Source organism: Pinus tabuliformis, chromosome 6 (assembly GCF_031772625.1).
Source record: "Pinus tabuliformis cultivar Carrire ecotype Pingquan chromosome 6, CPIR1, whole genome shotgun sequence".
NCBI lineage: Eukaryota > Viridiplantae > Streptophyta > Pinopsida > Pinales > Pinaceae > Pinus > Pinus tabuliformis.
This window is the reverse complement of record NC_142292.1, coordinates 1,111,697,527-1,111,711,060: the sequence shown is the minus strand read 5'-3', so window position 1 is coordinate 1,111,711,060 and position 13,534 is coordinate 1,111,697,527.

The following is a 13,534-nucleotide window of genomic DNA, read 5'->3' as shown; positions in this document are numbered from 1 at the left end:
TGCTAATGTGAAGCCAAACTTCATCACCAACTTGGAACTTGTGATCTTGACAATGCTTTTTGTTCCTTGCTTTGTACTTGCTTGGTTTTTCTCAAGATGTTCTTGAACCTTTTGGTGTACTAAGTGGATTTGTTCAATTAACTTTCTTCCTTTGTCTATGCCAATATGACCTTCAATAGAAACATTTTTTCCAAAAATAAAATCCAAAGGAGATTTCAGCAAGTATCCCAAGCATCCCTCAAATGGTGAAGTTTGAGTTGAAGAGTGATTGACTCGGTTGTAAACATGTTGAATATAGTACAAATGTTCATCCCACAACTTAGGATGCTTGCTGCAATACCCACGAAGAAGATGTATCATTGTTTTGTTCACCACTTCTGTTTGACCATCTGTTTGTGGATGTAAATTTGTACTCTTTTTCACTTTGGTTTCCATGAATCCACATAATATTGACCAACAATTCTCAACAAAGCAAGAATCTTGATCACTAACAATGGATGTGGGTAATCTAAAATGCACCCAAACATTCTGAAAGAATAACTGAGCAGTTTGTTCAGATGTAACTTTCTTTTTGCATGGCATCAAAATACACATTTTGCTGAACCTCTCCACAAATACATACAAATAATCGTGACCTCTTTTTGACAATGGAATACCTCCAAAATCCATAGAAGCACTCTCCCATGGTCGTGTAGGAATTGGAAGTGGTGTGTACAATCCTAACTTCCTATTGATGGGTTTACTGATTGCACATAATGAACATCCTTTAATAAAATGAGACACACTTTCAAACATACAAGGCCAATAAAAATACCTCTGTAGATGTTTCATTGTCTTACTTACACTGAAATGACCAACAATAAGATAAGTATGTTCCTCTTTTATGATGTTAACTCTTTCTCCCTGTGGAATGCAAATCTTACCAAGATGGTATAGCAAGTTATCATGCAAATGATAATCCAATTCCTCTACTTGGTTACTTTGACTCAAGCTTGTATAAACATCTTGAAAGTCATTATCTAATGCATATTTCTCAATATAACTTTCATGTAAAACAGAATTATGTTTGAGTAAAGTAGTTGCACTAAAAATAGGCCTAGAAATCATATCAACAACTTTATTGTAGATACCTTTCTTATACCTGATTACCAAGTGGAATTGTTGAAGAAAACCCATCCATCGGAAGTGCCTCGATTATTGCAACTTTGATTGAGATTGCAAGTATTGCAATGGTTTATGATCAGTGTGAATGACTATTTCCCTACCCATCAAGTAGTGTTTCCATTTTTTCACACTTTTCACCAATTCGTACAATTCCTTGTCATATGTAGGATAGTTAATCATTGCACCATTAAAAGTTTCCGAATGAAAACATATAGACTTACCATGTTGCATGAGGACTGCACCCATAGCCTAGTCACTAGCATCAATTTGAATCTCAAACGACTGTCTCATGTCTGGAAGTGCAAGTGCTGGAGTTGTACTGATATTTTCCTTCAATGCATCAAAGGTCTTTTGTTGTTTTCCTCCCCACTGAAAAACCTTTTTCACACTTGTCAATGCATGCAAAGGAGTTTCTATAAGAGAAAAATTAGCAATGAATTTCCTCCAATATTGGGCTGCTCCCAAAAAACTTCTTACCTCAGTAACTATCTTGGGCCTTGGCCAATTCACGATGACATCAACCTTGGAGGGTTTTATCTTCAACTCACCTCCTCCAACAATATGACCCAAGAAAATTAAATAAGTTTTTCCAAACTCGTAATTTGACATCTTAAGATACAAATGTTCTTTTTTCAAGACATCAAGTACTTCTCTTACATGCATTACATGTTCATCATGAGATTTACTGAAAATTAAGATGTCATCTAAGTAGACTATGACAAACTCATAAATAAATGGCCTTAATACATCATTCATCACACACATGAATGTACCGGGAGCATTACATAAACCAAATGGCATAACTATCCATTCAAACAAACCCTGTTTTGTTTTGAATGTTGTCTTCCAAATGTCTCCTTCAATTATTCTAATTTGATGGTAGCCACTTCTTAAGTCCAACTTAGTAAAATACTTTGGATCTTTCAATTTATCAATCAAATAATCTATTCTAGGCAGTGGGTAATGATTCTTTACTGGAATTTTGTTTAATGCACGAAATTCCACACACATGCACCATGTTCCATCCTTCTTTGGCACCAAGAAAATAGGTGAACCACATGGTGAGGAAGATGGTATGATGATCCCTTTATTCAACAACTCTTGAATTTTCTTCTTAATTTATACACTTTCCATCACTGACATCCTATACATGCTAATGTTAGGAAGAGGACAATATTGTTGCAACTGTATCTCATGTTGGATTCCTCTCTTAGGAGGTAATCCCTCTGGTTCCTGAAACATCTCATCATATTGGTTAACTACGTCAACCAATTAAGATTTTAAATTTGAATCACAACCTTTAAAAGCTTCATTATCAACATCCTTGGGTTTGATCATTAGAAGCACAAAATTCTTGCGTGAATTCATTAGTCTTTTCAACTGCCCTACATTAACAAGTGAAATTTTTATTTTCTTGCTATGAGCTCTCACAATATATTCTACTCCATCTTTGAATAAATGATATTTTTTTTCATGTCTATGGAAGATATATTTTCTGTCATAAAGGTACAGGTTGCCCAAAACTATGCCACAGATATCTAACGACACAATGTCAAGCTCCACTTCATCTATGAAATTTGCAGTAATAGCGAATCTCAGTTTATACTTTCTAGTAACCTACAATTGCACATTGTCACACACCCATCCAAGTGGATATGGTTTATGATGTGGAACGGTTTCCAAATTTAAACTTTTGACAATGTTTTCAAAGAGAAGATTGGCTTGAGAGCCACTATCAAAAAGCGCATCAATCTTGTTATGTTTTGATATCACCCTTATGTGAAAAAGTTCTATTCTCCTCTTTTTGTTTGGAGTTTCATTTTGTGAGCTTGAAGAAGTAGTGCTAGCAATAGAATATTTTCCTTTTGACTGCATGGTTGTGATTTTAGTTTCATCACCCGAATCAGATCCCAAATCCTATTGAGTGGTTTTAGCTATCTTTTGTTTTCCCTCCGTGTTGTTTCGTTTTGGTCTAATTCGGGATGAAGCTTCCAACAATGAGCTCCATCGTGACCCTCTCTGGAACAATGTTTGCATGTAATTTTTGTCCTTCTTTTTTGATAGATGCATTTTTCTTTGCCTTTCCTTAAAAATCCTTTTCCTTTCCTTTACTCTTAAATGAATTTTTACTACCTTCTTCTGGAGTTTTTTTTCCCTCTTGTCTCAAGATGAGTGGCTTGCACACACACATCATCTAGATTATTGGGATTAAACATTAAGATAGTATGTCGAAGGTAACTATGTGAACCCCCTATGTACTTCAGCAATGTGTCCTATGGTTGCAAATCTACACCTAACATCAAAGACCTTTTTTGAATTCTTGGGTGTAATCTTGCACATTTTGACCTTTAATTTGTCTAAAGTTCTACCAATTCATGATTGTCTTTTGATTGTAGCAATGAAACCATTCCAAGAAATTGAGATCTTACTATGTTTTTTAATCTCCTCTTGGGTCTTTGTTTCCCACCATACCAGTGTTTCACCCTCCATTCTCAAGAAAGCTAATTGAATCTTTATGTCATCCTCTTGAAGGTTTTGAATCCTACAATAAACCTCCAACTGACGAATCCAATTATCAAGCTTCTCTGCATTCACTTCACCATTATACATCGGCAGCTCAAATTTAACATCAATTTTTAAAAAAGGTGATTTACTAGTTCCTTTTTGAAGTATTATGATGAGTATGAGTAAGGGTTGTGTTAGTGGAAGAGAGTTAAGATGCTTGTGAAGAAGAAGATGGAGAATATGGTGGAGAGGGTGGAGGTTTGTATCCATTTCCATTACCTCCTTTTACATCACCTCCTCCTGAAGAGACTTCTCCTTTGGGAGGTTTGGAACTTTCCCCTTGCAACCTGGTATTCCTCTCTTCATAGAGTACCTTCACCATCTCTGTCATATCAAAGAAATCCTTTCTGAAGGTCTTCTCATCTTTTTTCATGTTTGTAGGTTCTCCTTCATGAGACATGATCTCTAGAGTCTCAACTGCAACTTGAGGCTAAACCAGTGTTGGAGATTGTGGCAACCTTTCTCTCCTTCCCCTTGACCCAACTTTAGGGCTTCCAACCAGCTTTCCTTCTCCTCTTTTGAGTTTTAACCTTGTAAGCATGACATAAACTTGTGAACAATTAAATCCTTATTTCAAAAATAAAACCTAGAGCTCTGATACCAAATTGATATGATTTAGAATATTAGACTGTTGTGCTAAGATCATCCTCATATTAGAAACAAAATGCTTTCATTGTGCTTAAGGATTCATGAACTTTTTGCACGTGAAATGATGAGTTTTTATGTTAAATTAATGAGAAATTTAACATAAATAAGATACTTAATAGCAACATAAACATGTATGGAAGAGAATCAAAAACACATTACAACAGGAACATGATAAAGGATTTCACCCCTCCTAGGCTACGTCTCCTTGGTCCAGCTTTCAATGGCTTGAGTCTCTCTATTATGCTCAAAAAGTGTAAAAATATGTGTTTATAATGCTCAAATGCTTCTATAACCTACTCCCATGAGTCTAGAATGTCCAAAAATGGCCATCTAGCCTCCTTTTTCATCCAAATTAGTGGAAAACTAAAGAAGTTATGACCTTTCCTAGCTTTCCCACTATTCTCTTGTTACACTAAAAAATGTCACCTTGACTACTTACAGTTAGTATGGCTCAAATCAACAGTCATGCTACCCCTTTTAGGCAAGTCTCATGCCTCTGTTATCCATCTCAAACTCAAAGAAGAGAGAAAGTCTTGTAAAAACTATGTTTATCTCTGGGGTCGCAAGTTCTCTCTAGCCTTACCTGCGGGGACGCTGACCATGTTCACAAGAGCTGCGTCCATGGACGCTCTGTATGTTAAGGGACAGGTGCGTCCTTCTGTAAAAGGCAAAATGCGCGAGTTTTATCTTGAAAAAGTTACTTGTGGTTACTTCTAGAACCTTCTAGAGGTCGGTTTGATGAAATGGATGCGCCTCCAGTTGGTTCATGTATCTCTATTAAGGGGGAACTTATCCCATCAATAAGGGAGCTATCCCACCCAAAGAGGGGGATGATCCCATTGATAGTGGACCTGAATAACCTCTTTACAGTACTATAAATAAAGACATTGAGCCAGAGGGAGGAGAGGTTGGAGCTATACATTTTCTTTGGGTAAATGCTGCAGGATTTAGGTCTTCCATTTAGAACCTTTGTGAGGAGAGATTGTCTTTACTTGATTCTACTTGGAAGTGGGTGAGCTTTGTCAAAGTAGAGGAAAACCCTTGATGGACCCTGGGAGGAACTTGCACAACACCAAGGCCAGGTTGTAAGAGTTTCTTTGTTTCGTTATTAATACAAACTGGTTTATTTTTCTCAATAGCTTGTGTTAATGAGTTATTTCATGTGTTCCTTGGTCTGCATGTTGAATATATGTTTTATTATATGAAATGCAAGTGCTTGGTAATGGTTTGATTGTTTGTGGTTGCAGGAATTGATGTGAAGGAGGAGCTCATCCGGATCGACGAGGACGGACTTCAACAACAACGTTTTGGAATAAGGTAAGCCTAAACACTTGTAGTTTTCATGTTGTAAAAGGTATATTTAGAGAAAGATCACTCCATTTTGTCTTGTTTGTCATTAGAATGTCTTAGACTTCTAGCAAGGTCAGCCGTGTCCGCACCCTTGACCAATTCCGTGTGACAAATTGGCGACTCCACTGGGGAATCCATTAATGAGAGAGTCTTTTCCTTTGTGTGAACTTTGCTTTGAGAAAATCATTTTTATTTTCTAGTTTTTGACTGTGAGAATTAGTATTTGGGTGGCTTAGCTTTAGATTTAGTTAGATTTGGTTTTTCTTCATTTTTCCAGAAGGACGCACCCTCTGAGTACTGCACAATGCGTCTTTGGACGCGCTGTTGCCGTTTGCACAGAGCGGGCCCGCACCTGTGATAACGGGTGGCCTGCGTCTTCCTGTAAAATTTAAGAAAATTCCATTTTTTCTTTAAATTGCTTTTAGATTTTGATTTTCCTTAGTGTTTTCTGCCCAGATCCTTTAGTACCCTGTCAAAAATTTTCACCTGAACTTGTTTTGTGAGCTTTGAGTGTTTTAGTGGATTTCAACGAAGTTTAGACCTAGGGTTTGATTTTTGGATAGGTTCTGTAGTGACTTTGATAGTAGAAAGTTGTCCAGCCTTAGATCTCTCTGGTTAGTCAACCTTCTTAGAAGTCGGGCCTGTCGTAAAGTCTCCTTGTGTGAGCAGCTTGCCATTTAAGTTGTTTTGGGTCAAATTTCGAATTGCTTGTTTATAAAGTGTCGATTTCCATTTTACAAAAGAACAAAAAGATTAGAGTTTTGTTTTGGCTAGTTTTTGGTTCTGCAATAAGCTAGTCCTTGATTTGATTGTGATCAAGTAAAACACCTTAGAATAATCATTGTTAGTTTTGGCCTCATTAAACTTGCTTAGAATAAATTTGCCTTTAGTTTGCTTATGAGTGGATTTTCATAGATTTTAATAGTCGTTAAGATTGATTTTTGGTTATATTAGATTTATTTGCTTTATTAAAAGAAAAATACAAAAACATCTTCTTTAAAAGTCTTGTTTCAAGTAGCTTTTTGTTTTTGAAAGAAGAAAAGAGTTTTTTTCGTGCATGTAAAGAGAGGTTATGTTTTTATGCTTGGAAAAGAAAAACGAATTGTTTCTTTGATTGTCTTCAATTAAGAAGTTGTTTTTATAAAGATTGCATTCTCTCAACTTTTTAGTTAAAACAATTCATCGAAAAAGCAAAGTAGTGGGTAAATCATCCTAGGTGCATTTTGTAGTGGTTTTGAGTCGAGTCAACACACCACTGGTTTCACTTCCATCACCTTTTGACTTAAGAAACGACCTTAAAAATAACGCTTAAATTAAAATCAATCTAGTAATTTTTATTTTCTAGGGCTCTAAAGCACCAACATAGCTTAGGCTAGGGTCTTGGAGTAGGTGAGTACTTAACTCTCCAAGACTACAAAACCAAACAGATAGTCTATCTTGAGTAGAACAAATCCAATTGTTTCAGTTACATTCTGGGAAAGCTCCTCTTAAAGGAGAAGCACGAGCTCGTGTCCGAACCAGTGAGGGGATCATTCCTCCCTCGTTGGGAACGACGCCGGACAGTACGTATTACAAACGGTAAACCTCGGATTAACCATTGTCGAGGAGCCAGGGGTCACTTATCGGTAAACCTTGGATTACTGTCAAGGAGCCGGTAAGGGGATTGAGCTTATTACTCTGCCCTTGCGTGCTGTCGGAGTTTAGACTGTTCCCCCAGGTGTAATTGTTGTGATTGGTAACCTTAGTGGCCATAATATCTAGGATTCTACCCAAGGTGACGGTGGAGGGAAGGTCCCACTGTACCTGGAGCAGACGTCGGCTATACTCACTTGGATTTTCTGGGGGGTTCGCTTCACTTCGAGACGGTTAAAGTGGAGGGACTTGGTCCAGTCTATTCATTAAGCAGGTTGTCGGCGTAACTGTTCCACCCGCCATTTCTGTACTGAATCCTACGAGGTTGGACCTAATCACCAACTAGCGCTTTTGGTCCGGAAGATACTGTTTGTGTGTGGTTTGACGCTCTAGATTCTTTAGGCGTGTGCTTCAAATTTGTTTGCTTCTTTAGAAGACTTTAGGTGGTTTGATTTGAAATTTTTACTTTGTTTTCGTGTGTTGTAGTTAAAAATCATTAATTGTGACGGAATTACCGAGACGGTCCCGTCGAATTGCGGGCCAGTCTCCTGAAGTTGTTTCTGTGGCCGAATTGTTGAGAAGATCCCGTGAACTTAGGGGTTCACCTCCTCGAGACGACCCCAGTAATTTAGAAGGTTTAAAGGTCCTTGTAACTCCTCCTAGTGGCAGTAGAGTAGGTTCACCTGAAGAAGGAGAATCTTCCTTGGTAGTCCATCCAGATTACCAAAGTTTAGAAACAGGTTACAATCCCGAAGCTGTTACAGTTTCCGAGCTTGCTGGTAGTTTTTCATCTGCCAGTGAAACAGGCGAAGAACCTGAAATTTCCGAACCTGTTACTCCAACTCCTAGTGTTCCTGATTCACCAAGAATAGAAAGAATTATCACCGAAAATCTTCCTATTGGTTTAGTTGCTATAGAAGAACTTGTTCCAGAGGAAGAAATAGGCTTCTTTAATCCTGAAGATCAAATTACCCTTGATCTAAGGGAGCGTGAATCCATATTTTACAGTCCTCCTAGAAGTGAATCTTGGTACCTTGCGTTAACCAATTTTTTAGACAACTCAGTAGGTTTTTCTACACCTCGTACTCCTTTTCCACCTAGAGGAATTCATACTCCTGTAAATATGTCGGGTCAGTCATCTGTGTTTGCGCAAAGTCCTGAATCTTTTTTACATGGCGGTCCTTCTGTTCCTACTGGGTATCAATCTCTTTCTGGTACCTTTGCGGGAGCATCTCCTCAACCCATTGATCATGGGTTATTAGTTGGAAACAGTGGTAATGTACCATTGAGTATAGGTGATGTTTATATGATGTCAGGTTCAACTCCCGTTAACCAACCTCAAGGTGGCCAATTACCACCTGGGGGGCAACCTTCGTTAATGCCTGGGGGGCAACCTCAAGGTACTTCATTCGTGTCTGGAGGGCAACCTCAAGGTCAGTACGCTCCTATGGGGCAATACATACCTCAAGGTCAGCCCCAGCCTCAATATGTACCCCAAAGTCAACCTCAGTATCAATATCAACCTCAAGGATGGCAACCTCAAGGATGGAAACCCCAAGGGTATCAACCCCAAGGGTATCAACCTCAAGGATACCAACCTCAAGGTCAAGGTCAACCCCAGTACTCGTATTTACCTCAAGGTTATCAACCTACGGGTCAATACCCTGGTCAAAGTTATCAACCACCTCAAGGGCAACCATATGGGACTGCACCTTACAATTATCAACCCTATCCTCAATACGGCTATGGATCTCAGTATCCTCAACCTGTTACGAGTCAATACCCTGGAATGTTAACGTGGGATCCGTCACAGGGTCAACAGATGTCGCAACCAAGTATACAGTCGGTACCTCAAGCAGGACAACTTGTAGTTCCTGGTCCACTCCAGCAACCGCAACCTGTCCAGTCAAGTGTTCAGACCCCTGTAACTTCCGTAGTTACTCAGCCGCTAATTGCACCTGGTACTCCACCTCACACGGCTGCAGCAACTACTGCTACATCTACCATGCTTACTTCTGGAGTATCGGCAGCTTCGGTTTCTACTGTCCCTGTAACCACTCAGACATCTGTACCGTTGTCTGGATCTACGGTTCAAACCACAGTCCAGATGCCTGTAGGCCAACCTGGTACAAGTACGGTTGTTACTACTCAACCTCAATTTGTTCAACCTCCGTACCAGGGACAGTATCAACCTGGGCAAGCTGCCCAACAACCGGTTTACCAGTATCAACCGTATCCTGGGTACACTTATCAACAACCTCAGCAACCCCAGTACGGTCCGGTTAATCCTGGTTTTCCAGGAGGATATAATATCCCAAATGCGACTCCTGTTCCTAGTTATCCTGGATATCCTCCTCCTGGGGCTGGTATTGTGACTCAGAGTTTTAGAGATCCTAACCAGCAGTTACCATTTATTGCGACTTTAGATTTACCCGACTTGACGCGCCTAACGAACGATCCAATTCAATATCTTCAGTTCTGGCCGCCAATGCCAAATAAGTTGCCCAGCGATATACCCAAGTTCAAAGGTAAGTCTGGAGAGGATCCGTCTAATCACGTGATGACTTACCACCTCTGGTGTGCTTCAAATTCCATCTCAGATGATTCCATCCGCTTACGTCTTTTCCAGCGTACACTCATTGGTCTCGCGGCCAAGTGGTACATTGAGTTACCACGGGCCTCTTTTTACAACTTTAGCCAGTTAGCTACCTCATTCTTAACTCATTTTCAGTTACCAGTCAGATATGATAACGGTACAGAATTATTAACTTCGCTAAAACAATCGACATCCACGTACATTTCTGATCACATTCATGAGTGGAGACGTCGAAGGAGATTAGTGAAAGTTTTTATCCCGGACCAAATCTTAGCTGAATGGTTTGTCAAATCATTATTACCAAGAATTACTGAAGATGTAGCTAAGGCCGGAGTAGTTACTGAGGAGCAAGTCATTGCTCAAGCACAATACCTTGACTTAGTTTACACTCAGTCGGGTACGTTACACGAGAAAATTCCAGATCTTCCAAAGTCAAACCAAATCGCTGCTGCTCCTTCGGGATCTCATGCCGCTGATGGTATGATTGGTATCGTGACTACGAAGAGCAAGAAGAAGTCTTCCAAGGCTTCAACTACTCCAATTATCACTTTGCCTGATTCTCCGACAGGAGAGTCTTCTCCTGAACTCACCGCCGACATTCACGCCGTAGAGTCATCTACGGCCAAACCAAAAAACGGTGGAAAGAAGAAAGGAAAGAAGAAGGCCAAAGCAGACAAGGCTCCAAAGGAGAAAACGGAAAAGTCGGAAACCAATGACGAAAAACGCAAACCTCAATATCCTTGTCTCATTTGTGAAGAAGATCATTTTACAAGAGACTGCCCTCATCGGGCCGAGGTAGTGAAAATAGTCAAAGGTTCTCCCACTCCTGCTGTGTTAAAAAATCCATTTCCAGAGCAGGAGAATAAGATGATAGGTTCTTCTTCGAATGCCAGTGAAGAACCCATTTTGATGATGTCTCATGTCAGGATTGCGACTCGATCGCAAGATTATGGTAGTAAGGCTCCTGTTGATGGCAAGGAAGCAGAATCTTCTCACTCTAACCCATCAACCTCAGCTCCTGGTTCCGATCCACTACAGATCGAAAAACCTAACCCAGACTTAGTGATTAAGCCGCCCGCCAAGGGTGTACTTCGAAGGTCTGCTTTCAATCCACATGCGAGGGCAGCCCAGAATTACAACATTGTTGAGGACTTAGCTGTTTCACCTTCAGCAATGTCGGCACTCGAAGTGCTGCAATCATGTCCAGCGCAACGAAAATTGCTTTTGTCGGCTATCGGAGCTGTCGATGTTCAGGACCCGAACCTAATGATCTTTGATCTAGAAAATAGTACACCACGTCTCCCACATCAAATGGCTTTCCAAATCCCAGTGATAGTCAAAAACAGGCCTATTCATCGGACTGTGATTGATGAGGGAGCTTCTACGTGTATTATGTCGATTCAATGTTGGAGATCGCTTGGTTCTCCTTCATTGAACCAATCCCCCACCATCCTTAAGGCCTTTGATGGCCGTGGGTTCCGTCCGTTTGGTATTCTACAAGAATTGCCTATAGGGGTCGAAGGTAAAACCGTTAGTCTGGATGTGGAAGTGGTTGATGCCCCTCTAGACTACAACCTTCTTTTGGGTCGAAGTTGGTCATATGCTATGACAGCGGTCGTTTCATCGGTCTTCAGAGTAATTAAGTTTCCACATAACGGTAAGATCGTGACTATTGATCAGCTGACATACTTTTCATCCGACCCAGCCTCTTCAGAGAGTATTCAACATGTTGGTAAACGACAATCCCTTATAGGGACATTGGTGTAGGTTTAGTTAAGGATTCCGGTTTACTGGGAACTTTTCCTCTCCCTCCACTCAACGTAGACCCTTCGTTTGCAACAATTCATATGATCACGTCAGAAAACATTATTTATGATGATCCTTGGTATGTTCCATCTGACTCTGAGCTAGATTCGTTCGGTGATGTTATGCCGTTGAGTCCGTATGAAATTGCTTATGAAGCTCTTATGTCTTTTACCGATTTTCAATCGACCGAAACTGACCAAATGAATGTGGTCAGTGAAGAGTCACTTTTCACCTCACCCTTAGAACGGATAACGTTTCCCGAAGACGTGTCATCTGACGAACGACTTCGCGAAATCCTAAGTGTAGATGATCTACCATGGGAAGATCTCCATCACAGATCTTCGTTTTTACCTAAGGGCGATGCATTTGAAAATGATTTTTCATCTATCTTTACCACTGAATATGTCAAAGACGCTCAGGATCCAACGAAACATTCTGATTCGGAGTTGAATTTAGGGAATATTTCTCGTACTGTTCCCATTGATATATCAGTGAAGCCCGGAATCGAGGAGAACATTCATATAGGTGCCTCATGTACAGAAGAAGAAATCCAAACTTACAAGGCCCTATTCCAAGAATTCTGCGACGTGTTTGCCTGGTCTTACGAGGAAATGCCAGGAATCGATCCTGCCATTGTTGTTCATGAAATCAAAACCTACCCGGATGCTAAACCCATTCGGCAACGGTTGCGTCAGATTCACCCTCGAAAAGCGGCTGCGATTAAAGCCGAAGTCGAAAAGCTGTTGAAAGCAGGTTTCATTTATCCGATCCCGTTAACGGATTGGGTATCGAATATTGTTCCCGTCAATAAAAAACAAGGAACAATAAGAATCTGTATCGACTATAGGGATATCAATCGAGCTTGTCCAAAAGACAACTATCCTACGCCTTATATCGATCAAATTATTGATGATTGTGCCGGAAGTGAGATGTTTTCCTTCATGGATGGTTTCTCAGGCTATAATCAAATCAATATTCTACCTGCCGACCAACCAAAAACGGCATTCATTTGTCCATGGGGGACATTTGCTTATTGCAAATTACCTTTTGGGCTTAAGAATGCCGGTGCTACTTTTCAACGGGCAATGTCTTATGCATTTCATGACATCAAGCACATTGTGCAACCCTATCTCGATGATTTTCCTGCTCATTCTTTACATCGAGCTGATCACCTTGTCCATTTACGAGCAATCTTTATGAGGTGTAGGCATTATCGAATTCGGTTGAATCCCCACAAGTGTGTTTTCTGTATAGAAACAGGTCGATTGTTGGGATTTGTTGTTTCAAAAGCCGGCATTCGCGTCGATCCCTCGAAAGTCGAGGCTATCATCAAATTGCCTCCTCCTTCGAGTTTGCGCCAACTCCAAAGTTTGCAAGGGAAAGCGAACTTTTTACGCCGATTCATCCCAAACTACGCCAAGGTCACTAAAGGTTTTACACGGTTGTTGAAACAGAACGCACAATTCTTTTGGGACGAGATTGCCCAACAATCTTTTGATGCATTAAAACACGCGTTGACCCATGCACCGTTATTGCATCCTCCCAACTACAACCAGGACTACTTCTTATACCTCGCAGCTTCGCATTCCACCATTGGAATGGTGTTAGTTCAAGAAGATGAATTCAAAGCAGAGCATGTGATATATTATCTTAGTAGAACCTTAAATCCCACTGAGTTAAAATATTCGCATGTGGAGAAATTGGCCCTGGCAGCCGTTCAAGCTGTCCAGCGTTTTCGTCATTACATTCTTCTCCGCAAAACTACAGTTATTT